The sequence below is a fragment of the Streptopelia decaocto genome (genome assembly GCF_964273445.1).
Source record: "Streptopelia decaocto genome assembly, chromosome: 12".
Lineage (NCBI taxonomy): Eukaryota > Metazoa > Chordata > Aves > Columbiformes > Columbidae > Streptopelia > Streptopelia decaocto.
Genome location: NC_138667.1, coordinates 5526489 through 5552932, shown reverse-complemented (window position 1 = coordinate 5552932; position 26444 = coordinate 5526489). Strand labels below are relative to the sequence as shown.

The window sequence follows — 26444 nt, the reverse complement described above, 5'->3', positions numbered from 1 at the left end:
TTAATCTGGTGGCAAAAAAAAAAAAAAAAAAAAAAAAAGTAATTTCTTTTTTCCTTCACGCATCTCTCTTACTAAGTTGCTTGAGTTTTCTCATGTTTGCACACCTGCTGTTCCTCAGCACCTGAGAGGGAGTAATGGGGTTGTTTTAAATGAATTCCAAAGGCTGCTGGATGTAACAAAGTTAACAAGTAGCCATGGTAGATGACAACAAGCTCAAGATGCATCTGAACCTGCAATTGTCAGCATGCTTTTTATATCTCCAGCCAATGTTTGTCTGCTCCATTTAATTCCAGTGCTAATTACTTGTCCTTACAGTATACTTCATGATCACCCATACAGATGACCACTAGTTTTACTGGTCCTTTGTAGTGAGGGGTAGAAATACTATGTGCAGGTGGAAATAAAGCCTGAAGTGTGGCGTGTTCTTGAGTGAGGTCTGTTATAAACGTGTTTCAGAGAAGCAACAGTAGGCACGTCACCTGCTTCTGAGGTCTAGAGCTACATGGAAGCTCAGAGGAAAGAGAACTGACCTGTTGCTCTGTTCAAGGAGACTAAGAGAGCCTGCTTAGGATTTGGAGGGTTGCTTGTTGAGTCAATTCGTGGTCCCTGACCCTTGCTGGTGCTGTAGTGACTCAAGAGAGGGATAGGTCCCAGGACCATTGACATCTCTTTGTATGAAGAAACCATCCAGCTTTGCTGCATCAGTCTTGTGATGGCAGATGGAAAACTGTAAACATGAAATCACTGAACTCTTATTCCCATCGTTGAAATGGCCTGATTTCCCACTTCAAATAGATACGTAGGACTGAACGGCCGTGTGTGTGTTTGCTGTTGGCAGGGCTGGGGCAGTGCCCTGGACCCACTTCGGTGCAGGGTCTGTGGGATCTGAGCTGCTTCTCAAAGGTGCTGCTTGAACATGCACCGTGTGCCAGCTGCCAGAAGGTGCCTTCGATCGCGTCTGATCTCACTGGGCTTCACTGCACTTGTATAAATAACAAAAATCATTGCATTGGGTTTTTACACAGCAGGGCTGATATTGGCGGTGGTGCCTTGTTAAAATGAAGGGCTGTCTGTCTTATTACAGATAATGGGAGACCAACCTGCACTTCTTTCTTTCTGACAATATACTGTGCCAGATAAAGTCCAGTGAGTTATGTGCAAGTTCAATCAATTTAATACTGTTTTTCAGGAACCACTATGTTTAAGAGACTTTTTGTTAGTCGACTGGGGAGGGTTTAGTGTTTGCTTGCTTTTTAAGTTGCACAATAATGAAAGCTGTTTGAAAGGATAAATGTGTCAAGGGCAGAAACAAGGAATTACAAAATCCGTCTGCAAAAAAGAGTCATCAGTGTGATTTGCATTGATGGTATCTTTAAAACAACTTCTGTGGCTTTGTTTGCATACATCCTGTTGGCATGAAGTTTGCTTTGTTTATGTTTATGGCAAAGATGTGTCACTTTCTGTATAAATATTAACTTTAGAGGCCGAAATATCAAGTATATGAATATACCATGCTGCAGATAGTAAATTTTGACTATAAGCTTGTAAATGTTCAGGATGTCATGTACTTCAGTTATGGCATCACCTTCTCCAAAAATGAGAGAGAACTCTTGAGACCGTTGACACTAGAGTTAAACAAAAAATCAAAAGTGATATTAGGTGTCCAAATCCTCATAGTGTTAACTGAAAACTAGATGGCCAACAGCTGTAACCACATACAAGTTTAGGTATCTAATATGGGAGGATCAAGGCCACATGCGGTCACTAGAGCCTCCACAGGGTGATTCAAAGCTCTGAATTTAGAGCCTGATTCTCTCCTGTGAGTATGTGAAGAGTTGGGGTTCCTGACTTGGATGCTTAAATTAGTTGCCTGGATTGAGTTGATTTTCCACCTCTTCTCTCTGCTTGCCTTTTGCGTCTTTGAAAACAGTTTCCCTCCTCCTTCCTCTTCTCAAATTTTTTACTTTTTGAAAATGATCCAGGATTCGTTAGCGATAATGGATGTGGATAATGGATTCAGGTGATGGAAGATCTGCCTAAGGAAACTGAAGCCAGAAGCACTTTCCTCTCTATTGAAAAATTGCATCTTGTTGCCATTTTGAGCCTTGGTGCATCTGGCTTTGATTTCTAGACATGAGAACTCTGCTAGATGAGGGAGCCCTGTAGTAGGAGATGTGCTTTCCATGTGCGGCAATTAATTAGATGTAATTAGGCTCCTTCTTCACCTTTTCATTAATAAATTAAATATGCATAATTCCTTTACTTTTTATCAGGCATTTTATTAATATTTTGATTAATAACCAAATATAGTTCCAGCTTTATTGTGTTTTTGAAATGGGAAAATGGAGCACATGTCCCAGGGTAAGCAAGTAGAGGGGAGGTTATTGTAGTAGTTTCCTTTTACTTTCTATCTTCTGTCCTGACAGTGATGTTGAGGCACTTCAGAAGAAAGAAATGGAGAAAGATAGTAGTTGTTTTTTGAAATAGGAAATAAGGGTTTTTTTCTTCTTAAAGTTTTGTGGGGTTTTTTTTATGTGTAATGGCAGCAGTTTTATACAGTTGCTTGTGCTTTGAAAAAGTGACCTTTTGTTTGTAATACAAGACAGAGTGTAGGGTCATGCACTAGAGGACTCGTAAGGATTTGTCCTGTAAGCTGGGAGCTCTGCAGTTAAAAGGAACAGAGGAGTAAGACACTTATCAGCTGGTCGATGGACGCTGCCTAAATGAAGCTGTGGAAGGTCAGAGATAGATAACAGGGCAGGTGGGGCTTTTCTGATGATGATGGTGGAAATATCCCTGGTGATGTCTCCACTGGAATAGTGCTGATATTTTTAGAGACTGTTTCTTGAGAAAGATGAACCTAAACTGGCCCAGAAAAGTTGGTGGTGTGATGAAAGCCATGGAAAGCAGCCCTGCAGGAGATGAGTAAAGGAAAATAAAAGCTGAAAAGAATCCTGCTTGCTAATTAAAAACCTACTGGAGGGGAGTACAAATGAGAATAAAAAGTAAATAAGTTAAAGCAAAGTACTGGAGCAAGAATAAAAGATAAACTTTGACTATGAATCGGTTTGGACTAGAAATGAGAGGAAGGACTGTAATTAGCAGAGCAACATGCTTCAAAGAGTAGGTAATGAGGTGTAGGTCATGGGGGGGGGTTAAGGGAGATGATGGCCCTTAGGAAGGTGGTGCCCCTGGAATGCTTTGCCAGTTCTAAATAACATGTTTGTTAATGTATCTTCTAACCAGCAAATTGGTGCCTTTTCCACTTTCCATTCCCAAATTGCATATTTTTTCTTTAAAAATAGTTCACATCCTATAGTACTTTGAGACTATATGGTTGACTTTTAGTCTTTCCTTGCCCAGCCACAAAGGCCAGAATTGTTTTTACTGCGTACAGTGGTGAGATTTAGTAATGATGCTGTTTTCAACTTGCCAGCTGGAGAGAACAAAACAGGAGAAGCTTCTCTGCCCCATTTTACCTCTGCAGCCTGGGCTCTCGTCCCAAGGCAGGGATACATTTCTGACTATCTGAGCTGCTCTTCTGTTTGCAGAGACAAGGGCTCCTTTTCTGTCCTATTCACTTGTTTTGAGTGCAGACAGTAAAATCCCAATCTGCTTTTGTGTTTTGATATGACTGGGTGGCGGAGCCATCGTCTTCAGGGGAAGAAGGTTCAGATACAGCAGCTGCTGCTTTTTCTGGCTTCCTGTGCCAGGATTCTCCCTTCCAAGTTCTCTCTCCTCTGTGGTGGAGACATGGTGTATAAGGAGGCAAAATCAGAATTCTTGAGCGGGCTGCAAATCAAATAAACCATTTGTTAGTTTCCTGCCTTTTTTTTTTTTTTCCTCCCAAAAAGGATATAAAGGCATGGGACAGGCCATGCAAAACCTGATTTGTGTTTCCATTAAAATCAGATAAAAACAGAAGTGAAAGTTAATATGCAGCTCTTTAATGGAGCTGAGGGAATGACAGCATCACCACTAGGATAACAGAAAATAAAGGTCAACACACAGAAAATACTTGGATGTCAAATCATCAGAAGGCTGATTGCAGAAGATGATCAGCCATCTTCAGGTTTGCTTTCTGGGTGCATCCCAATTAATGCAATTTCCCAACATTTATTTTAGCTATGCACATGGTTTTTAATATTTTTTTTTAACTGAGTTAGGCTTTAGATACTGTGCATTCTTTTCAGTAACTTTTTGCGAAGAATGCCTTGTGTTCAGTGAATAATGATGATCAATAATAGGAAATGAAATCCAGGAGTTGTCTGTTTCTTTGTCTAATTAACCTTGAGAATTAGCTCCTTGTGTTACAGCTTTCTCAAAGAGGATAAATGAGGAGCAGAGGTAGTATGGACACAGTACAAGCAGCTTAGAACATGTTTTGATGGCTCCTTAGTATTTTGGATCAGTAATACTTTCTTTGGCAGCATCAGATGTGGGGAATGCATAATCTTTCTGAGCAGCCAATTAAAATAATGACTTGGATGGCAAGTTCCTCTCCCTTTTCCTCCTGTGTATGGCTGTACCCTTCCTATCAAAGAAGTTGTATCTTAATTGGCAATCCCCCCTGCATCTGCTCACTCCGTCACCCCCTACAGAGAGGCACAGTGCTTAATTAAAAGGAAGTTCGTGTTTGTTTATCTCTGGAATTTCACTTGTGCTTTTGTAGATGTTTCAAAGGCAGATGAGTTTATAGGGACGTTGCTAAGTAATTAATCCTGTAATACTATTACTTTAGAAAAAGAAGGGAAAAAAAAAGCTGAATTTGTTGGAGATGAGAAAAAGCCCTAAAATTGTCCAATTTGGTATATAAGTTGGAAAGACAACGGTGGTGAGACCCATCAGAGCTGCCAGTCTTTCTAGGAGGGTGATATGACCACCATGAAAAGTGAAATTCTTGTGCCATTCCTCTGATGTGCTTCTCCCTCTGAAGGAGCAGCTGCTCCTGGAATTGGTAAGGTGGATCTGCCTTCAGAGAAAATTAACTCCATGGCCACAGGTATGAGCCTTTACGTGGGAATGTTGTATAGTGATGAAACAAACTGAAGCCAGCCACTCATTACTCCTAAGCCTATAGTTTTATAACTCAGTGGGTCTCAGGCACTTTGGAGTTATGCATCATCTTTAACTCTCTAAATTACTTGCAGAGGACTAGTGCTTTTTGTCGTCAAAGTTTTAATTAAAATCACTGCTGAGGTGTGATGGGATCCCCTGAGACAGATATGAACTTCTTCACATGACTTCAGAGACCAGTGGTCTGGAAAATATTGCTCTTCATTGTAAGAGAAAATGAGTGAATGAGGTTCTTGGGACAGCGTTTTCTCAATACCATAGATTTTTTTACTACCTCATCTCCTTCCTCTTGTCCTGCCCAAAAGAAGGCACATTGCCAGGGATCCCATGGGCCTGGGGAACTGCTTAGAGCAGAGTCATCCTAGCAGGGTCTTGCTGGGATTACATGGACCTTGAGCTGGAGAAGCTGCTGCTGTACCCATCCGCTGGGCCACCGCACTCTTCTTGGGCCAGGCTCTTCTGGGGGGTTCAGCTTCTGCCATGCAAGACGTTTTATCGCTTCACCTTTCTGTGAAGCACAGGGTTGGTTAGTATTTCACACTACTGGGCTTTAGAAGATGCTTAAAATCACATGATAAAATGTCTAATAATTCTGCATTGGGTTTTTTCCCCTTTTTTATTCTACGTCCCCACCAGGCTTTAGCCAGAAGATTGCTTAAGACAGTTGGTAATTTGCGAAGCCTGAAATAAGGGTAGTGCAAGCACAGTTGTGGCTGGTAACACACACGTGTAAGGGACGGTGTTATAGTTTATCTTACATGCAACAATACTAATGTCTCATGATCAGAACCATGCTATATAAATGTGTAAGGAGTAGTAGTGCATGGCTGTGACTGTTCTGACATGGTCTGAAGTATGTACAAAGTTAGACCTTTAATTTTAATAGAAAGCTGCTGAGTATCTGGGATTGACTCAGTGATGTTCTTTCATGTCTACTTGCTGGGTGCTTGGCACAAAATAGTGTATTTTAGTCCCATCTAAAAAAAGCTGCTGGATAGATTACTGCGAGTTGTAGTACTTATCCTACCTCCACTGGGTCATTAAATATGATGGATTTAAGCAAAGAAGGCTGCACTTTCGCTTTCTCTAAAGTTCAGTGTGATCTGGCTAACGTGGTCCTGTGATGATCTGTCTGATGTGTGGTTGGAGCAGGGATTGGAGCACGAAGTCTTGGATATGTTGTACTCTAAGCTGCATTTCTGCTCCCCTGAGCCAGAGACTTTAACGGCATGTCTCGTGTAGTTAGTGCAGAGGCAAATCAGTCCCTTAATGTGCTCACTTGGCTGGGGGAGGAGGAATTCAGAAACCAAAAGATTAATTGCCTGAAATTTTGGTGGTATTTTTAATTTATTTTTCTGTCTGTTTGATTTTTGGGATCTCTGGGGAGAGGGTGTAAAGAGAAGTTATTCTGGAGCGGCAATACTACAAAAGGAATAGGAAAGCATCAAACAAAACAGATTTTCTGTGTGCTCTGCTTTTCAGTTTCATTAGGACACATTAGACTCATGAAGATGACCAGTGAAATTGTCTTGACAAAGATTTCTACATGGAGATCAAAATAAATAAGCAGGGAAGACTGACTGGAAAGACCCTACCAATTACCAGCTTTCTTAACCTCCTTTTTTAATTGTCTCCCAAGCAAAGGCAGGGGAGGAGGAGGAGGAACACACCTTCATCAGAATGCTGCACAGGAGAACAGGGTTGCTATTAAAAGCCCAATAACGACTTGTGTCAGTTTATGCAGATTTGCACTGCTGGGTTACTCTGTGCCTGGCACTTGGCAAAGCACAGATAACATTTAAATCAGGCAGTAAGTGTAATTAAGTACTACCCTTCAGCGCATCTCTCCTTTTAAGACATTTTTATACACCGTGATTTAGAACACGACAATTGGGTGAGATTAAAGCAGCAAATTGTGCCTATAAAACAAGCCCTGAGAATAGCAAGGGACTGTAAAATTTTATAAAGGGGAATACAGCACATGCCTCCAATCCGATAAAACTTTTGTGAGCTGGGAGATTAACTGTGAAATACAAATAAGATGATACAGTATGCGTAGCATTCAGATAGTAAATTGCTTGTTAATGTAACAACTTACTTCCTCTACTCAGAAGATTTCTTACTTTTCCAGAAAATCTCGCTGTGCGAATGATTCATTAACCACTGGAGGTCTAGAGGGAAGGTAGGAAGTCAGACAGCAGTGATGGCCCTGTAAAAAAAGCAATAGTGTAAATGTAGGGCAAAAGATCATCTGTGCTGGAACACATGCAGTCAAGCTTGTGATTGGTTTCCTCCCCAGCTTCAGGTGAGTTGTTTTTGTAAAGGGAAAAAATGCTTACCTTATTTCAAATCCTTATTAAGAGCCATTGGAAGGTTTTCTTGGGGAACAAAAGTGTTGATGTATGTGAAAAGTCTAAAATGTTGTTTTCTGTGGTACTTGGCAGTGTTTGGCTCTTTGGTTTCTGCTGCACTTTGAATGCATCTGAGCATCTTCATCAGCTGCAGTTGACACATCTCAAAGAAAAGGCTCTCAGCCTTTTAGAAGCTTCTTACTTTGCAGTTCACATACCTGGTGGGCCACAAGTCACCCTGACAAATCGCTCTGAAGTTGTCATTGATAGCAGCTGAAAGGCAGAGAAACTCCTTCAGTATCATTGGTCTTGGTGGATTCTGCTGCTCAGGAACTGTTGCCCATGTGTTATGGCATTGCCTTTCACAGTCTTAATGATTTCATGCATCCTCCCTTCCTTTCATTCACACTAATCCTACCCTGTTCGGTTTTGCGCTGCTTTTTTAATATATTAACATAATTGTCCTTATTAAGAGTCATTGAGTCTGAATATATTCAACTTAAATGTCTGGTGAAGGGATACAGAACCCAAAAGCCTACCTGTTTCTTCCCAGCTGCATAGTAGAGAGAAATGATGTCGCTTATTAGACTATTGCATGTCAACCACACCGAAAGAACATCATGCATGTGGAACGGGGAGGAGTATCGTGGCTGACTTCCTTACTGCCTCAAATTTTACCACCTTTGTTCTTCATTAAAAACAAACAAACCTCAAACAAACCAAAATGCCAAAAAAAGCCACCAAAAAAAAGAGGAAATACGGCAAACACCCCCCCCCAAAAAAAAAAGAAAACCAAAACAAAAAACCCACACCAAAAACCAAACGAAACCAAAACACCAGAAGCCATCCAACCAACTTTGTAACATTTACGTTTAATGAACAAGGAAATAGCAAAACTAGAAGTTTAAATTATTCTGGAGATGTAACAAGACAGTTGGGTTTTAAACTGTGAGCAGGCACTGCATTGTAAACAAAACCTAATGCCAAGCCATGGACAAAGAGCAGAGCAAGGAAGGAGATGGAGAAGAAGCAAGTGGGAGCCTCTGAAAATGCAGCTGCATTGTCAGGTAACAGTTTTGTGGGCACAAGTCGTGCTCAGCCCTTGTTTTGACAAGGGATGTTTACACATTGTGTGTTGCTTTTATGCTTGACTTCCTTTTGACTTTTGGATTTATCATTTGGTGCCATATTTATGTACGAGATTGTTTTGATATTGTTAGGGAGATGTCAATACTTCTGAATCAACATGAAAAAAGTTCTGGTGTATAGAAATGTTGACCTTTTCTTCTTGCTTGGTTTGAAAAGTCAGTTCAAAATGGCAATGTTTTGTACAGAATGGAAATTCCCTTTTCTGTGAGGTGCAGGTACTCACAGCCAGAACAGGTGCCCCTGTCCCACCACTGCACTGTTCCCATCTTTGATCGCACCTCGCTCTCCCAGGGAAGATGGGAATTTGCTTCTCCATCTCCTGTCGCTACTGGACATCCCAGAAGGTCCTGGGTGTGCTCACCTCAAATCACAGTGTCATTTGCTCACCGAATCAAACCAGAACAATGAAAATAATTCAGAATGTCTGTAGGAAGTGATTAGCATAGAAGATTTTTTGCAAACGGAAGTCCCAAATATCTGAGACAATGTTATAACAAGCTGTCGGCAAACAGCATGTTACTCACTATGATGGTAGGAAGGCAGCTCCTCTCACACCCATTGCACTGTCTGCTGCAGGTGGAGCCCCATGGACTTCAGACTGTCTCTCGATGCACACTGGATCTGGCCCGTCTTGGACTCTTAATTTTCCCTGTAACTGCGTTTACAGCTTGTTGTGTTGATGCCCAGGGGAAATTTTTGCCCATGTGATGACATTGATACCAGTTTTTGCCCATCCCAAAGAATTTTGCGCAATTCTTTGCTTTTTAGTCATTTGAGTGAAATGGGTCCTTAGCCTTTTGTTAGACATGTTCTGTCTCTGTTTTTGGTGAGGATGAACTGGGCTTTGGCATTTTGCCTCTGCTGTTCATGTATAGGTTAGTGCCTATAGTCTGTGCCAGAGAATTAGGCACCCAGACCATAGTGAACCTCAGAGTGAACTGCACGAAAATTGAAACTGCAGCATGAGAGCTGCCTACACTGATGTGTTTGACTGGGACCAGAATCCTTTAGTACTTCATATTTTTCACTCTATTTTTTCCCCAGTTTTTAGTGGTATCTCTCTCTGTATAATCGACCTTTTAGAAGTATTAGCCTATTTTTTTTTGCATTAGAGGTGGTAGGCAGTATCACAGAAACCAGTGGAATATTTGTTCTATTTGGGAAGGAAAGGCTTCACCTCAAAAATTTGACCTGTAAGCTGTATTTGACTTATCTATATACTTTGGTATTAACATTTGTTTTCTTATTTGAATTGGTTTATAATTGGTCTATTGGGATGGCTGTGCTTGTTGATTAAAAACCAAAAAAAGGAAAACAATGTATTATTTTTTCTGAACATAATGCTTATAATTTTTTAAATTTCCATTTAAAGCTCCTGAGAGTAAGCAAATGCGCAGAGGTTAAAATAAAGTGAATTGCTGTGCTTTGACTTCAACAAAAGGTGCAGCAGTAGGAGCGTCAGTATTCCACCTCGCACAGGGATTTGTAAGCCCAACTCAACGTTAATGGGAGTTAAGCAAGCAAATCCTCTGCCCATAGGTGGGGAAAATAGACCTATTAATTGAAACAGCTGCTTAGCAATTCAAATGGTTATTTTCAGCTTTTCCTAGCAAGTGCGTGAGTTCTTCTGTATTCATGAATACATTTTAATACTTCTGGGATACGCTGGTGCTCTGGCTGTGACTGCTTGGGCTGAAGAGCGAAATGCAGTGGGGGTTGTCCCTGGTCATCTAGGGTTTATGAGGAGGTGCCGTATTGCTTATCCTATGTTGCTGATTCAAAAGAGCTTCTGACTTGTTGCAAATGATGGATTTACTGAAAATTCACAATGCTAATGTGTGGGTCTTCACTCCAAATAACTAGTTTTCCCTGTGCCACAAGGCCCCCCTCAAATTATTTCATGGCTGGTGAGGACTTCTCGAAGCTGCGTTGTTGATTGAAGAAAGGCTTAGGAAATTATGGGGAGGTTATGGGTCTGAACAACGCCCGTGTCAAATTGTCTGGTGTGTTGATCATTCCTGTACATATAGCAGTGGTTTGTCAGGGTTTGTTGCTTAATTAAAGACTTAATTAACTTAGATCAAGCATAACTCTTAAATGATTTAAAAAATTTAAGAGGATTAAGACTAGGAATGCCGATGGCTCAGGTGGTTTTTGGCTGCAAAGTCAACAGCTAGTGTGATTTGTAGTTGTGAGCTGTGCTTGTCTCATACAAATAATTTTTGGTCTCCTTTTGCTCTGCAATACTGTATGTTCTGACAAGTTTTTGTCCTTTGAGATCTTTCTACATTAAAAAATATCTACTATTAAAACTTGAATAGTTTGTATAGCTTGGTTACTAGTTGATTCATAGGTTAGGTAAATATGTACAGGAAGTATATGCAAGGCATGGTATAAAGTAAGAATATGAACTTAAGGAAAAATGTTCTTCCATTCTGAGGTCTGTGTTTGAAAGCTTCTGCATTAAACCATCCTGCCCCTCCCCAATCCAGATAAAAGCATCTGGTATTTGTTTATTTATTTTTTAATGTATCATGTGATGTGGGAGAGGAAGTTTTTTCTGAGTAATTCCCCTTACTGTCTGCATTTCAGTAATAAAACCTCTATTCAGTGCTAGGTTGTGAGTCCCTAGGAGTCACCAATAAATCATTTCATTTATCGATGTGCTTTACTACTTAAGGGTCTCACTAAGACTGAATTCTGTAACCATAAAAAAACACATTATCTGTTTCTGGGAAGAACAATGGCAACAAAATGTCTTGCTAGGTCTTCTTTGCTGCTGAGAGGAACTAGAGACACAGGAAGGCAATGAGGTGCAAATGCCTAGGGTGTTTTTATTCTTAATATGCTTTCTTTTTCTTATTTAATAAAAGAAGTAAGATACATTAGTTGAAGTATTATGATATTATCATATATTACCTACCTACTGCTGCAAATCAAAGTGATGTTGCTGTCCTGTATGAAGAAGCTGTATTTGGAAATATGGGCCATTAAAAGCCCAGAAAGCAATCCAACAACTCAGACAAATGTTTCAGCGCACTTGGGTTCCTTGGATTTTATTAACGTTAGGTATTACGTATCCTTTCAGGACAAAATTATTTTTGCATTGGAATCTGTGATGAACAAATCACAAACTTCACAGTTCTCAGATAATAATGCTTATGTCTATCTGTTTCAAATGAAACTTCCTTTAAATGGCTTTCATGTAAGATGGAAGCCAAACAGCAGTAGGTTTGGAGAAGTGTCTGGCCCAGTATCTCCTATGATCTCTTTTCTGCAAAAAATCCTAAGCGTTAGCATTTCATACCCCTTTCTATTTGAACATATTTATGCAGTTATGTTTGAGGCTTTGGGAGTGGGGAGATGAGAACTGAGTTTGTGTCTCATCTGAAAGAAGCCTTCAAACTTGAGGACCGAAGAGGCACTAGGTGTATCGGGAGAAAGGAAATGCAACGGGAAGTTGTTTTGGAATTTACACTGATATAATAAAACCCAAAAAAAGAAATCCCTTTGGGTGCTGTGTGTTTGCTCCTCTGGTTGCATCTCTCTGAAGAGGCATCTGTCTGAATGGGCATCATCTGGATGTGCAGCACAGCATCACGTGTGTGCTCAAGAGTAAGCCGCTGGCATAGGGCCAGTATTAAAATCCTCAGTGATACGGATGGCGCAAGTGGAATTCCTGCCTGGAGAAGTCTGAGAGAAGAGTGCAGCAGGTGTTATCAATTTGTCTTCAAGCAATACTTATTTTCTATAAAGAAACATATTTTATAATCTTCAGCTGAAAAATGAAGTAAAACTGCACCTACAGTTGGTTCAAAATAAATGGCTATTATTATTATCTTAATCATTAAACTTGGGCTGAGTGGTCAACACTTCTGGGAAGTAAAGCTTTGAATGTCTTGACTAAGAGTCAGGCTAGCAAAACCCTTAGCGTGTCTGTACTTAACACCAAATCAAGTTGCCCAGACCATGCCTTATTTTCAGTATCAGTGAACTTGTATCTCCATTACTCTAAATTAAATTAGTTATTCTCATCTTATTCTTGGTTCATATACAGACCAAGTGTTCTACCTCATTTTAATCACTTTACCCATTTGATGATGGCTCTTGCTTGCTTTCCTGTTTTTCTCTTTTCTATACGGCTTGTTTGGTTATTTGTTTCATTTAACATGGATGCCTCATTTCACATGTTGGTCCATTTGGAGTGCTTTCTACTGTGCTCCCCCTCATTTGACTATATTTGTTTAATGGCCAGTGTATGAACGCTCTCTGCTACCCAAAGTTGCCTCAGTGCTTGTGAGATAAAGATGCTTTGATGGGAAACCTGCTTTAGATGACTACTACACAGTGTTTGTGCTGGTTGTGCTTCAAAAATGTGATCCTAAGTACTCTTAAGAATTTGACCTGTAGTAGCGCAAAGGCACAATATTTCACACCCTCTTGGGTAGGACAGGGTATACAGAAACCTAAATATCAAGTTAGAATTGTGTCTTCTAAATTGAAGTGCCCCTGTTTTCTGAGCAATATAAACCAGGTAATTCTGCTGTTGGGTTCGTAATTGCTGGGTGAGCCAGGACATGGCTTCCAAAACGCATCTACTCTCTGATTAAACCCATGCAATGAAGAAACATCTCCAAAAAGAGCATTTTAAAAAAGGGGAGGGGGAGGCTCCCTAGTTGCGGCAATGATTCTGTGCCAGTCTGTACCCTTTGGGGTCACTGAGGACAACCGGCAGCGTGTTAGCAACCAGACTGATCATCAGCTGAAGAGAAATGGACATTTTTGAGCCAAGACAGCAGAACTACAAGTATGTTTATTTTTGGAAGGATTGTAATGCCAACTGGCAGCACAAACTTGGCTAGGTTAAGGGTCTGGTGCGGCGGCAATAAAACATAAGGATACTGAATTTAGCAAAGGAGCAACAGGAATTATCATTGGTATTGTTGCTGGGGAATGCAGATGCAGTCTGGCGTTTTATCAGCATAATCTTAGTTTGAACTTCATGACTAAAATTTAATATAGGGAGCTTGGAATAGCTGGTGCTGGATTTATACCCAGAGAGCAGGTACATTTAATTTCAGTAAGTACATTGCACTCCTCCTCATCGTTTGTGTAATTTGAATGTTAACTGTTTAGTATCCATCAGTTTTTGATCTTTCAGAACATTTCTCTGGTACAAATTATGTGTTACGATGTATTTTTCCTGTGTATCATTCTCCACAAATGAAAACATGGATTAGTTTTTGGATTACTGGTTAAACATTTCAAGTGGAAACATTCCTTGTTACAATTCTTCAAATTAAACAAAATGCTTTTGCTGTGCCATTCCTGAGTCTAGAAAATTATTAGCTGCAAACTGAGAGAAATAACCCATGCCCTAATGTTACTGCATCCAAAACCAGCATGAAAAGATGGGAGAAATCAAAATGGCAAAGGGAAATATAGTAGAAATAAGGGATGATTTTGAGAAGTCTGAAATGGTGAAGACCATTTGACCTAAGTTCTTGCTAGTTCTTTTGATTTTTTTTTTTTTTTTTCCCTTAAAGCTCAATTTGCATAAATATTTTAGCTGTATTTGGCAATAGAGTCTTCAGCCACTAAAGCAACTCCCCTTCTAACCTTATTTTCTTCTTAACTATAATTTCCTTTTATTTTTTCTCTGATGTTCTACTGCTTTCAAGAGCCTATTCATCTGGATTGGTATAATCTGAATAATAAAAAGTTTTTCCTTAGTATATAATGCAATTTTTGGGAGTCGGTGCTGATCTAAGTCCTCCCCAGCTAAGAAAATTTGCCATTTATTTTAGAGAGTTTTCTTCAATCTGTTAAACTCCAGCACAAATTCTGATGCATTTGATTGTGTTTCTTTAGTTTATTTTTTTTTGCAGGATTAGTGTTTTTCAGTAATCCAGTTGTTGTTGGATGAACTCAGGAAGCCCCGACAGGGGGCAGCAGGACTGAGGTGTGATGCCTGCACAGCCCTTTGTACCAAAATCTTGCAGCTATAGGTGTGTTTGCTTGGGTGTTGCCTCACTGGGAAATTCTGTGAGGTTGGACTTATTACTTCAAATTTCAGTGTTGCCTACCAGGTCATATTTCCCTTGATTTTGCAACAGGCTTCAAACAACTTGGTTTAACTAGCAAGGGAGTAAGAGAAAAGAATAATCCCTGTCTGATCTATCACATCCACTTCCTGGAGTAATGAAGCCGAGTACTCTGGTGATGAAAGCAGGAGACAATAAAGAGGATCAACAGCACAGTAGACAGCAGGTAGAGCTGTGGTGCTTGGTTTGGGTCTCATTCAGTGCTTCAAACAATCATTTTAATGATTAACCTCCTGGCTGAACTGAAAGTCTCTGAATTATGATGTCCATGCTCAAAATCCTCCTGTAGACTGCTGGTCTGGTTTCTAATGCGAGGAGTAGAAAACTCTGATTTATTAATTTATTTATTTAAAGAAAAATGTCTGGACGTGTCGAATTGACTGGCAACATTTGTATCTTTGTTTATCAGGGAATGGAGTCGTGCTGTCAGATTTGTATGTTTTCTTAATAATCTCCACTTGATCATGGTTAATGAGTCTGCACAGTGAGAAGGAAATAGGAGATGGTGGCCTGTTTTGTGTGCTGTATCATCCAGCTGAATACCCTTGGGCATGCCAAGACCCGCAGCCAGTGGGGATCTTGACATGTAGAGTGTTGGTGGGTGTTTCTGTGCGGAGCACCCACGGGCTGGCTGAGGGATGTGGGTCCACGATTGACTGCAAGACACTCCAGTCATGACACGTGTCACAAGCTGAAAGCTTGGCTTGGAGCTGCTGCTTAAATCCATTTTCAAATTCACAATGATTCTGTGAAGCTCTAAATCCCACCAATTTCCCCGGGTGTATTCTTCTGCAAAATTTTGAGGGAGCTTGCTCCATGAGTCAGTGGAGCTGAGCAGATTGCATCAGTATGAGACACCTGTCTGGATCTCCTCCAGAGCAGAAAGGACTAATCCTGGCAAAGTTTCCCTCAACTTCACTGGGAAGAGAGTTGAATGCTCAGTGAGATTGCTGAAGTTCTGGCCCATTGCTTAAAAGGATGGTCAGAAACAGGAGGAATCTGCTTGTGGACTGGAATCCCAAACAGAAGAATTGCACAGTCCTAAAGAAAGGAGAATTGCACACCCTGAAGGCAAAGTGATGATCTTTTGGGAAGATAATCAGCTTTTTTTATGTTAGCCATCATCAGCCTAGAGGGGAAGAGTTTTTGCACTTCCCCTCCACTTCAGCCAGTAGTTATCGATGTATGGATTTAATTGTAGCTCAGTTGATGAGGACATTAGATAACTGAAGATCCTGTAGGTACAGCTGATGCATTTCAGGTTAAAAGAGGTTCTGTAAAATCCACACCTAGCTCTTCCTACTAGAACAAGTTCTATAAAATATTTTTGGACTATTAAAGGCTTCACAGTCCTCTTCATATGTTTCTTCAAGCAGACTGTTTTCCTAATGATGGCTGCTCTACAGCACTCTGCTTTCAGTTTCAAAATAATGCACAGGGCTCAAAAAAAAGGATTTTAATTGTTTTTCACATGTTTTAAATAGGTACTTTTGAGCATTTAGGAAAAAGACTTTGTAGTGCAGGATGGGGAAGAGAAGAAAGGTGGCTTTTTGCAACCTCTTCTAACCCACATCCATGTGCTTTTTCTTTTAGATTCTGCTCTTCAGTAAAGCTCATCACAGGCGAAGCTTTGGAGGAGATCTCTTTTGTACTGTGGATCATCAAGCGAGGGGCTGGAAGGGAAGTGGTGTGGGATGTGTGCCATGTTGGAGGATCAGCTCTGGTTTTGTAACCACTTTGCAACCCTTTTTAACCTGTGAGTTACTTGGTTTCAGAAGTCAGTGCATGTGGATGTCATCCTGGTGTTCAATGGCTCAGCCTACCAGAGGTTACAAATTTTGCGCTGGAAGACGGTTGCTGGTTATACTTACCTATGGTCCGTGGTGGAACCTTTACTTTCTATTGCAGTTACTGCTCTTTCTGCTATGCTGGCATCTCTGACCAAGATTTCTGTTCCTTTGTGCCAAGTCTTGTCCTAGTGCACATGGAGAGATGCTCTCTGCTTTTTTAAAGTCCGTGGGAGTAGTTGTGGAGAAAATGTCTTGCCCAAAGCTGATAGTTGGCAAAGCCAAGCTCACTTCAGTTATTCACTCATGCTGGCAACTGTTGGAACACAAGAAAAAATACCATGGCCAAAGAGCAAAGTGCCTTTAATAAGTGAGGTCATTTATTTCCCATGAGATGTGTTATATACGCAGCTGCCTTTCAGCGGGACAGCTCCACTGACCATATATTGTGGTTTCTGCTTGGAGAGAGAAATTGTCACATCTCCCAGTGTCCCAGCCTCTGGCCAGGGAGGACCATGTCCAGCAGTCCCCTGCAGGGGTCAGTCCCAGCAGGAAGGGGGATCCAGTGCAGATGGAGGTTCCCTCTGTAGATCCCAGCCTGAGGGGGTCCCTCCCATGCCCCACATTCCACCAGTGTCTTTATTGCTGTGCTTTCATTCCCTGCCTTTTGGCATGCTTAAATCAAATTAAAGGTAAGAGCAGAGTTCCAGCAGACTTCTGGTTTAGGTCTGGTCCTTCATCATTTAAAGTCTAAACTGCCCTGTAGGAAACTAATGCTTTATGTAGACCAACTGCAGTCCTATTTGCTACACAGATAATAATAAACCCTTCCCAAGATTAGTGAAGGTTCCTTTCTGAATTAAAATACCACTCTGGGGAAAAGCTGTCTGTCTTCACTTGCCATTGTGTGTAGTCAGTGTCTCTTCCAGCTTGGATTTCTGCCAGAGCTCTGGCTCAGGGCTTTCTCCTGACCCTTACAGGTTCTTATTAATGTTGCTTGTGTTGTGCATGGGGGAACTGTGAGGCACCCTTGGGGGAGGCGAGAGGGGGGCACAGAGATTAATAAGCTGTGGTAAGAGAGAGTCCTGCAAAGGTTCAGTTTATCAGGTCGGTATTGAGAAATGGAATAATGCTGCATCTGCTCGAACTGTGCTTATTATAAATACTGAGCATAATTTTCAAACTTGGACCAGTTCACTCTAACATCTCCTTAAATAAGTATCCAGCCTCTAAAATGAACAAAAAAACCCTCTTGCGCTGGTTGACTTGTAAACTTGCCTCACACCTCAACCTCTTCCCTGAATCTTTTCCCTTGGGTGATTCTGCAGTTTTGAAGCTATGTGGATGTTGAATGGTTTTTCCTTTCTAGAAGAGGTGTACCAGTCCCCAGCTGCACAGCTCGTGAATAATACATGAGGAGTTTATTTGCTTGTGTGGGGGACAAATCTTCACTTCCCATTCAGCATTGGTCTTGTTCTTTCTCTTGTGTGTGAATTTTTTTCTTCTCCTCTATCTGTTTTATTTTGAGCATCTGAGCAGGACATGAGTTCACTTGCCTTTGCCAGTCAGGGGGATTTTTCAAACTTGGTGTTTCACTCACTTCTGAGTTTTGCTTGATAAACTGTTGTTGAGAGCGTTGAAACACTGCAGTGGTTTTGAGCAACACTCAAGGGAGCAGATGTCCCCTGGTGACAGTCCCTGCTGTGGAACGGGGGTGATTGAATATTGTCTAAGCAGTGAAAGCAGATCAGAGTGCCATGGCAAGGGGCTGTGGCTACAGAGATGTCTGCCACAAGGATCATACATCTATTTCCAGTTTCTTTTTGGCTTCGTGACCAATGCATGTTGCAGACAGATTGGTTGACTTGCTGGGAGATACGCCTGTGTTCCAGCATGTCAAACCGGCCCATTTTCATTCAGGTGGTAGTCTGACTTTGGTGCAAATGGAGAGAGACACTGATTTTTTGAGCTGAATGAATTGGAGAAGCTCATTTTCAGTATGTGCAGAATTAATTTGATTGATCATATTTTACACCAGTCAGGGAAGAGAGAGGTATTCAGGCTGAGCAGCAAGAACACATTCTAGACTTTTTTCCTCATCTATATCCTCTGAATATGATGAATTTTTTTCTGTCAGCTGTCATAGTCCTCTAATGAATGCTTTTCCTCCATTACATTTTAAAAAATGAGATTCTCTCTGTAACACAATCCACAGTTTAAAAATAACTTCCGTGACGTACTTTAATGGTGGCAATTTCAAAGCCTATGGAGATGGTGCTAGAAGCAGCTTCTAATCTAATAATGAAATGTGTACGGCACACACGGAAAAGAGAGGACTAGCTGGAATCAGCTTATTTTTCTTTCTTGTCGCTGCTTCTTCAGCTATTTCTGATATCTTCCCCTTTTAATTGCAGGGCAGAGATGAGAAATGTAGAATTGTAGTTGTCATAAAAACTAGAAGAAAAGGTCTGTTTCCATAATCTTGTAGCTTCTTCTATTGCAGAAGCCCACTGAAATCACTGCATCCTTATTTCAAAAATGAAAAGTATAGTCTGCTTCATCTCTAACTGCTGTCAAATGTTTAAGCTTTCCTTTTCCCAGCACTTATTCAGAACACATTCTCAGTTCAGCTAGGAATGTTATTACTAACTGATGAACAAGCTTGAATACTGAACATGGCGAACGATTGACATTTTTAAAGTTAATCATAGAAACTTTTCATCCAGAAGATGCTGAGGCTGCTCTGGATGCTGATATACCATCTGACACCAGCAGTGAAGAGCACTGTACAATGTCAGTTCAAGACGAGTGGCTATAAAACAGCAAAAAAGAAATACGGTTCACATGACACTAAGTCAGCATTGGAGTCGGGCAGAGTTTCCTGACTGGGAGACTACTAACAAAACACATTCTTGCTAATGCGTATGTGCTCAAAGTGCTGTAGTTTTAAGAACTCCTCTTGCACAAAGTTTAAAATACCATATCAGTAAGAAACTGTCCAACTAATCAAACAAATTGCATTTGCAATTGCATATTTTTTTTTTCTTATTGTAATAGTATAGTTCTGGAGAAAGAAATAAGATTGATAACAGGTTTAGCAAATAGGGTGGGGATTTGGGTACAATTTATGATTTATGAGATGGAGAGAAAAGATTTGCAAAAAAACTGTTGCTGGGTTTAGAAATACAATTAATCCAAGGGGAATCTGGCTCCTAAACCCGTTAGTTTATCTTGAAATGCTTTGCTTTGATTTCTGAAGCCTTGCTTAATGCCTACACTGCAGGCTCTGCTGTGGCTATAGCCATTCTGTGCTCTGCGAACCACTGCACTGAGACTTGGCTCCTGGTCCTGTTCTCTTGACTCCAGTCTAGCACTTTACTCTTTGAATAATTGAACAGTTTTCTACGTGTATACTAGAGATGTTGAATTTTCCCAAGCCCACATCAGCAGGAATGGCAGAATTCAAGTTGAGGGGTCCAGATGACTTTTGCTCATCCTCACTGTTTGTGGTGGGACAGCCCAGGAGTAGGAAGTCACAAGCAAGAGTGTTTTTTTTTCCTGAAAGCAGAATTTACTTTGGCTTTCTAGCTCTGTATGATTTCCTTTAGCTGGGTTACTGTCACTTTGCAGGCTACCCCAGTTCTCCGAATATTTTGTTCCTTTTGACTTTGAAATTATCTTTTGTCGTTGAAGATCTCCCTTCAAATATATAATAGGATGTTTTCTGCTGGGTGAGATCATTCAGCAGAGAGCCTTGTCAGCTCTCACCATCCTTGTAGCAGACACTACCTCGGGGGGTGCTGGGTTTAAGTGTTGTTTACATACGCTTCAGATCTACTGATCCTGCAGCACCGAAATGAGCTGCTTCTCTGATACAAGCAACGTCGGGAGACAAACTGTTACGGATCCCAGTACTTTTTAGGCTAGCTATTTTCCCCTTAATTCCCATTTTGGTGAAAACTACCCTATTATGAAAAACAGCTTTGTAAGCAACGCTCTTCCAGTATTGTGTAATCACTTCCTCTGTATTTAACCTTAAACTGCTGAGATGCTTGAAAAATATTTCCCTATAGTGACTGGGGATGTGATAAGACTAGAGGCTTTTTGGTGATGTTCCAAATGGCTTTTCACATTTCACACAGCCCTGCTTGATGCGAGGGCTCAGGGTCCTTGCAGAAGCTAATATGTTATTCACTACCCCATTTTTCATACCTAGCTAGTGGTCCCCTAGGATTAGCAAAGGTTCCTCTCTGAATTATGCCATCTCCACGGGAATTTCTGCCTCTTTTTCCTTGCTGTTCTTCAATGGAAAGAGTTGTCTTTAGGTGGCTCTTGCTTGTGTGTGTAGGATGCTCTTCAGCTGAACATAGGAAGCATGGCAAGAATATCTCTGTTCTTGTGGGTTGAAAGTATTTCTCGTGATGAAACAGCAGGCTTTAAATCTATTAATAAACAACATCCTCATATTGAAAGAAGTGCTCAGTTACACTTCAGTTAGAAAGGATAGTATGGCCTTTTTGGGGGTTTGGCTCCTTCTCCTATGAACTCTGTTTGAGACAGTCTAATTTAATTCCTAACAGTATTGTGAAGACTTTTGATGGTTAATTACATCACTTCTGGGGGCCAGCAACTTTAGAGCTTGTTAACATTTTCAAGAGTATTTAGGAACTCAAATTCTTAGAAGGCACTTGAGTACAGATCCCATGAACCCCTCAATGAAAACAAAACAAAAAACCCCAAACAAAAACCAAAACAAAACCCTACAAAAACAAACAAAACCAGCCAAAACCCTACAAGCCCTTGCCTTTGTCTTACAGAAAATGTTCCCTTTTTTTGACTTCTAGAGATGTCCTAACATCTTTTTTTTTTTTGTATTTAAAATTCATCAGCTTAGGAAAGCTCCCACATTGTGACTCAGACAAAAAAAATCAATCCTAGACATCAGGGTAACAAATCTAAAGGATTAATAGATATTTCTGGATTTCAAGCATTGTAATTCAACATTTGTTTGTTGTTTGCTACTTTTATCTGGCCATACTGAGCTTCTTTATGCAACATCTTCCATCATATTCTCCTGGGCCGTGTGGGATTTGCTGAATGTTTTCAGTAATAGCAATGGTACTTTATTTCTGCCCTGGTATTCTGGGAGATTTGTTCGAGGGCACATCTTCCAGGAATTTTATACAAGAGGCAACAAAAAGAACATTTATCTTAACAGAGCCACAACTTCACTGTCAACTATAAAAGAAGAGCCAACAGATTCCAACTTAGATTAAAAGTCAGCTGTGAATAGAGGCAAATATTCCCGTAGGCACAAGGCGTCTCTGAAGAGAAATTGTTGAAAATGCAAATGGCTGAGAGAGAGTTCAGTGCGTTTACTTTGTATTTCACAAGCCCTGTGGTTTCATATGCCCCAGGTCAGCTCTTACGAGATTTACAAGAAAGATTTCTGAAAGACCTATGGCAACTTTCCACATGCCATCTTCAAAATCCTTCTGTTTTCTTTGCAGGCAGATTCAGTCTTGTGAAGGACTCCTTTGGGGGAATGGATAACAGATGCCAGTGTGGCCCCTCACGCAGCATGACAGCACAGGGCAAATGTTGGAGAAGAAGAAAAGCAACTTTTTTGTCTTTCTCCACAGCTCAGAGCTGTCACATTAGCTCTTCCAGCTGTAAAGGCATCCTTGACAGGACTTCACATCTTAATAATGCCAAACATCATCTTGACCATTGCTTACATAAGTAGGCAGGGGGTAATAATCAGCTCAGACTCCATTGGGAGGCCATCAGCTGGATGAGGAACAATTGACCTTTCAGGAAAAGCCATATGATTAGAGGCAAACTAACTAAAGTAGCAGACAAGGTAGAGTGGAATTGGAAAGCAGCGTATTTGCATCAGATAAGAGCAAGAGGGTGCTGGGACTAAGGTTCTCTCAATCTTCAGGCAAAGAAAATGCATCCAAAGTCTACTTTTCAGGAGGTGGGTTCACCACATCTGTCTTCTGAGAAGAGTGTGATAGAATCAATGACTGTTCTCCTTCAGTGTTACTGATAAATCCGTGTACCAAAGGGTGATACTATTAAACTCCATATAGTAATGGGCTTATTTGACCAAATAGTTTCTTATGTCCCTGCTTCACATTCAGGGCAGTCTAGAAGTTCACTGAAAGTTGTTATTTATTTTTGTGCCTTCTATTTGTCTGTCATTTCCTGCTCGGGGCATAGAAAATGAGGATAGATTTGCAGAGGATGAGCATAAGAAAGTAAAGTGAGGGAAGCTGTAAGTTGGAATGACAAGTTTAACGACTCAAGGATTTGACATAATATAGAAGGCTCTGACCTGAGCAAGTGATGTTGATTTCTTTCAAAGAGACTGTTTGTCCTGGTTTGGAAAGAGGGAAGGCAGGAGAAGCAAACAGCCAGCAGAGAGTCCTACCAATGGGCAAGAGCAATTCCACCTGCAGGACTTAATGAGCAGAAAAATCATTGTTTAACCTAGTAGTGGGCAGCACTGGAGAAGAAAAGCTTCTGAAATAAGACTGAGATCAAACTCTTTGTGAAGATGCCGTTAAAGTTTGTTTGGTCTTCAACCTGAATTTGAGGAAAGAAGAGGCAGGGGATACTTTGAAGCAGTGGTTTGATGCCTTTAAGGGTTTAAATTCAAAAGGTGGGGGGGCAAAGAGAGAGGTTCACAAATTCTACTCATGACATTTTATCTCAAAATGTCAAGTGCTAAAGCTCTGGAAATACTGCTTACACGGTGGATGCAGTACTGCGTAATTGAAGCCACTGGAGAGTTAAGGAAATCTGTACTTTCTGGCCTTTATTTATTTAAAAATAAAAGCTTTGGCAACATTGTATGTACTAGTGAGTACATACGGCACTAAATCTCAGTGCAAAGTGCTGAGATTTCGGGGGCTGAGCAGAGATGCTCCCTGTGGCGCCATTCCTTCTGATCCTGGAGATTAACCTTTGGCCTTTGCTCTTTACGTTCCATCCATTCTGTCTTTTCCTGAATTCCTGGGGATAAAGACCGATGCAATTTTTTTCTGAAACCAGGGAGTATGTGTTTAGTTGGTAAATGTAAAAACGGTGAAGCAGCTTATCTCTATTTCTACCACTGAGGAAATGGGCATCAGTAAGTGTTGAAATGTTTGAATGTTTAAACCAAGAAGCCTGGAAGGGTCCTAGCTCAGCAAACGTTAGATCTTGCGTTCATTCTTGGGTTGTTTTGAGGCAAGACAATTGGTCAAGCTGGCTTTTTTCCTCATGCTGTACAAGTCCATGCAAGAGCAGCAGTGTCAGGATGGCCACTGCTGACATTTGTGTTGCCTTCTCTGTGCTGTGAAAGATGTAGCAGGAGCAAACATGTTCCTACGTGACAGTCACAGTGGTGACGGTAGCACAGATGAACATCTTGAGAATCATGTGAAGGAGTTTCCTATGGAAACCAGAGTTTCCATGCTCATTATTTTCTGACCTTTATGGCTTTGGTGTCACAACACAGTGCCATCATCAGTATAGTTTTTGTAGATGAAGATGCCTGAAAGTTCCTTCATTAAGGTAATAACATTTTTATGAGTGGTCCCTTTGTCCATGGTTATGGCCAGAATGTGTCTCTTCTTATTTTAAACTCTGACCTGGAGACAAATGAGTCTTTCTCAGCTCTTTGGGACCTTGTAGAAATGCACCCACATTTCTATGGAGTTGCATCTGAGAGATTCTGATCTGGAGACTCCACACCTACTTGTCTTTCCCCAAGACTTAGCTGATCCCTGAACCACTATTAGAGAGAAACTTTCCTCCAGAAATGTTGCTGGGTTGTCCACAGGAATATTATTCAAAAGAAACAAACACGTGAGGCATGCTTTCTTTGTATTGGAGCAAAGCCTATTTGTGTCTACTACATTAGAAAGGTTGTTCAAGAACGGTTCATCCATGTGAGAAATTGCCCCCATAACTCTGCCAAGGCTGAGGAGCTCAGGGAGATCTGCTGGTGATGCCGCTGGGGCTCTTTCATCCACCCAATTTTTCAGAGATACTGAAGGTCGGAGGGCAGTAGATGTGTAATATGTTTGTCTGAACCAGTTCTTCTGCCTTGTTTTGTACAACTAGCCAGTTTTCACACTGCAGACCAAACTTTCAGAGACAAAATATCGATACCGCATAATTTAAATGGGAGAGCTGAGCCTCCTTGCTCTGCAATTTGCATTATGCAAAAGTCTAAGATAAAGAGGGTGAGAGCACATGTTGCAGGCTCGCTCCTCTGGAAGCTCGGCAGCGTGACAAATCACCCAGTGTACAGTACAATTTACAATGAGCCTGCCTAGTTGTTTGCCTTTATATCATTACACAGCATGGCTGCTTTTTTGCAGGAAAGTCCTACACGAGTCAGTTTTGTTTATTTGAATTGTAACTTTACCAGTGTGTTTTCTGGTGCATATGTTAGAGAAAAAAAAAAAAGCCTATTTTTTTTTATTTGGTCAAAGTAAAACAGTTGTGTTCATTGTAGCAACTCAGAGGATTATGTACAATTCAATTTAAGTTTTTATCAAGGTAAATATTTAACTGCTTTAATGTTGTTTTGTTCACATCGCAGGGAAAAAGCGATGATAGCAAAAGCAAGCTCCTTTAACCATGCTTTTCCATATAATGCATGTTTCTATATATCTTGTACAACTTACCTTATGCAAACCTTGTCCGTACAGGCCAGCGCTCTCCTTTAAGATTTAACTTCCTCCAGTTTTAAGGGGAATGTGCATGTATATATTTATAGATATATTTGTGTATGTATGTAAATGTATAAATCTTGGCTTTCACTTTGATGAAAGCAGTTTGCTTTCAGCTCCAGCAAACTGCATTGACTTGTAACTATATTGAATGCACTTCTATAGCACCTTCCCTCCGGGATCTAAAACAATTTTCTCACCACTGAAAAATGCTGAACCTTTCCTATGCACTTGTAAAATGGGATGCTGCTATCTCTGCTGTAGGGTAGAAAATAAAGAAATATAGAATGCAACATATTGTTTGAAAGTGAAAAGGGTAAAAGTTTTAGCTCTTCATTGTGAATATTGTTGTGTATTCACACAATCATACTTTTCTTGGAAAGAGGAATCTTTTTCTAGTTCTAGTAACTTTAATGTGCCAAAATAAAGGGCAATGTTTACACGTGTAGCAGTGTAACTGCATTTTTGGTCAGTATCGAGCATGGCTTTTTCATACTGCAGGAACAAATGGATAAAATAAGGAAGGAATAGTAATAGTTATTTTTGAGCAAATATGGACCCTGTTCCTTACCTGTTGTAGCTTAACCAGTCACAGCGTGGACTCCAGCTTCTGAAAAAACGTGTTTAAAAGTCAATTCAGCAAGGAAAGGGGGAGGAAATTGCTTCACTTGGCAAATGCTTGTCTGCTGCTCGGTGGCATAACCTCTGGCCAAGGCAAAGAAAGGTGCTGCTGTGCAGAAAATGGGTGAACCCTGCTGATCTGTCATGTCTAGCGTGAGGGTTTGCATATGTGATGGCAAGGACAGAACGTTTGCTTCCCAGAATTTGTTGTTGTTCAGTTTCTTGTAGGAACTTTCTGTGTGTTTAACAAACAAAGTGAGAATGCAATGACATTAATGGTTGTTTGGTGGTTCTATGGTGGTTGTGTTCCCAATAAACTGTAAACACAAAGCTGACTACAGGAAGGGTGATGGAAAGGTTAATATACACTGTAGTGGAGTCATTTTAAAATAATCCAAGCAAAGAAAGGAGATTTATATAAAAGTAGATTTCCATTACTTGTGCCTTTGGCACGCTAATGTCTCATCCAACGTAGCAAAAACCCAGCAACATTATTCTTGTTTCTTTCTTGTAACATTCATAGCCTTTAGTGTTGTTTTCCTTTGTTAATTTTCAAAAGATTAGTTGTTAATTAAGAGTCATAATTGACTCAAACACAAGTCTTGACTGAAAAGAGCTTGAAGAATA

General features: G+C 40.6%; 1 protein-coding gene across 4 annotated transcripts in view; it reads left to right on the top strand.

Moving 5' to 3' along the window:
- Positions 1-26444, top strand: part of SGCD (sarcoglycan delta) — a 326557-nt gene that overhangs the window by 12266 nt on the left and 287847 nt on the right. The window contains exon 1 of one of the 4 annotated variants that reach the window (XM_082063324.1): positions 16287-16436. The exons of the other annotated variants lie outside the window; for them this stretch is intronic. The gene's annotated coding sequence lies outside the window, so the exon portion shown is untranslated. Of the gene's footprint in view, positions 1-16286; positions 16437-26444 lie in introns of those variants that run through there. 4 annotated transcript variants of the gene reach the window in all.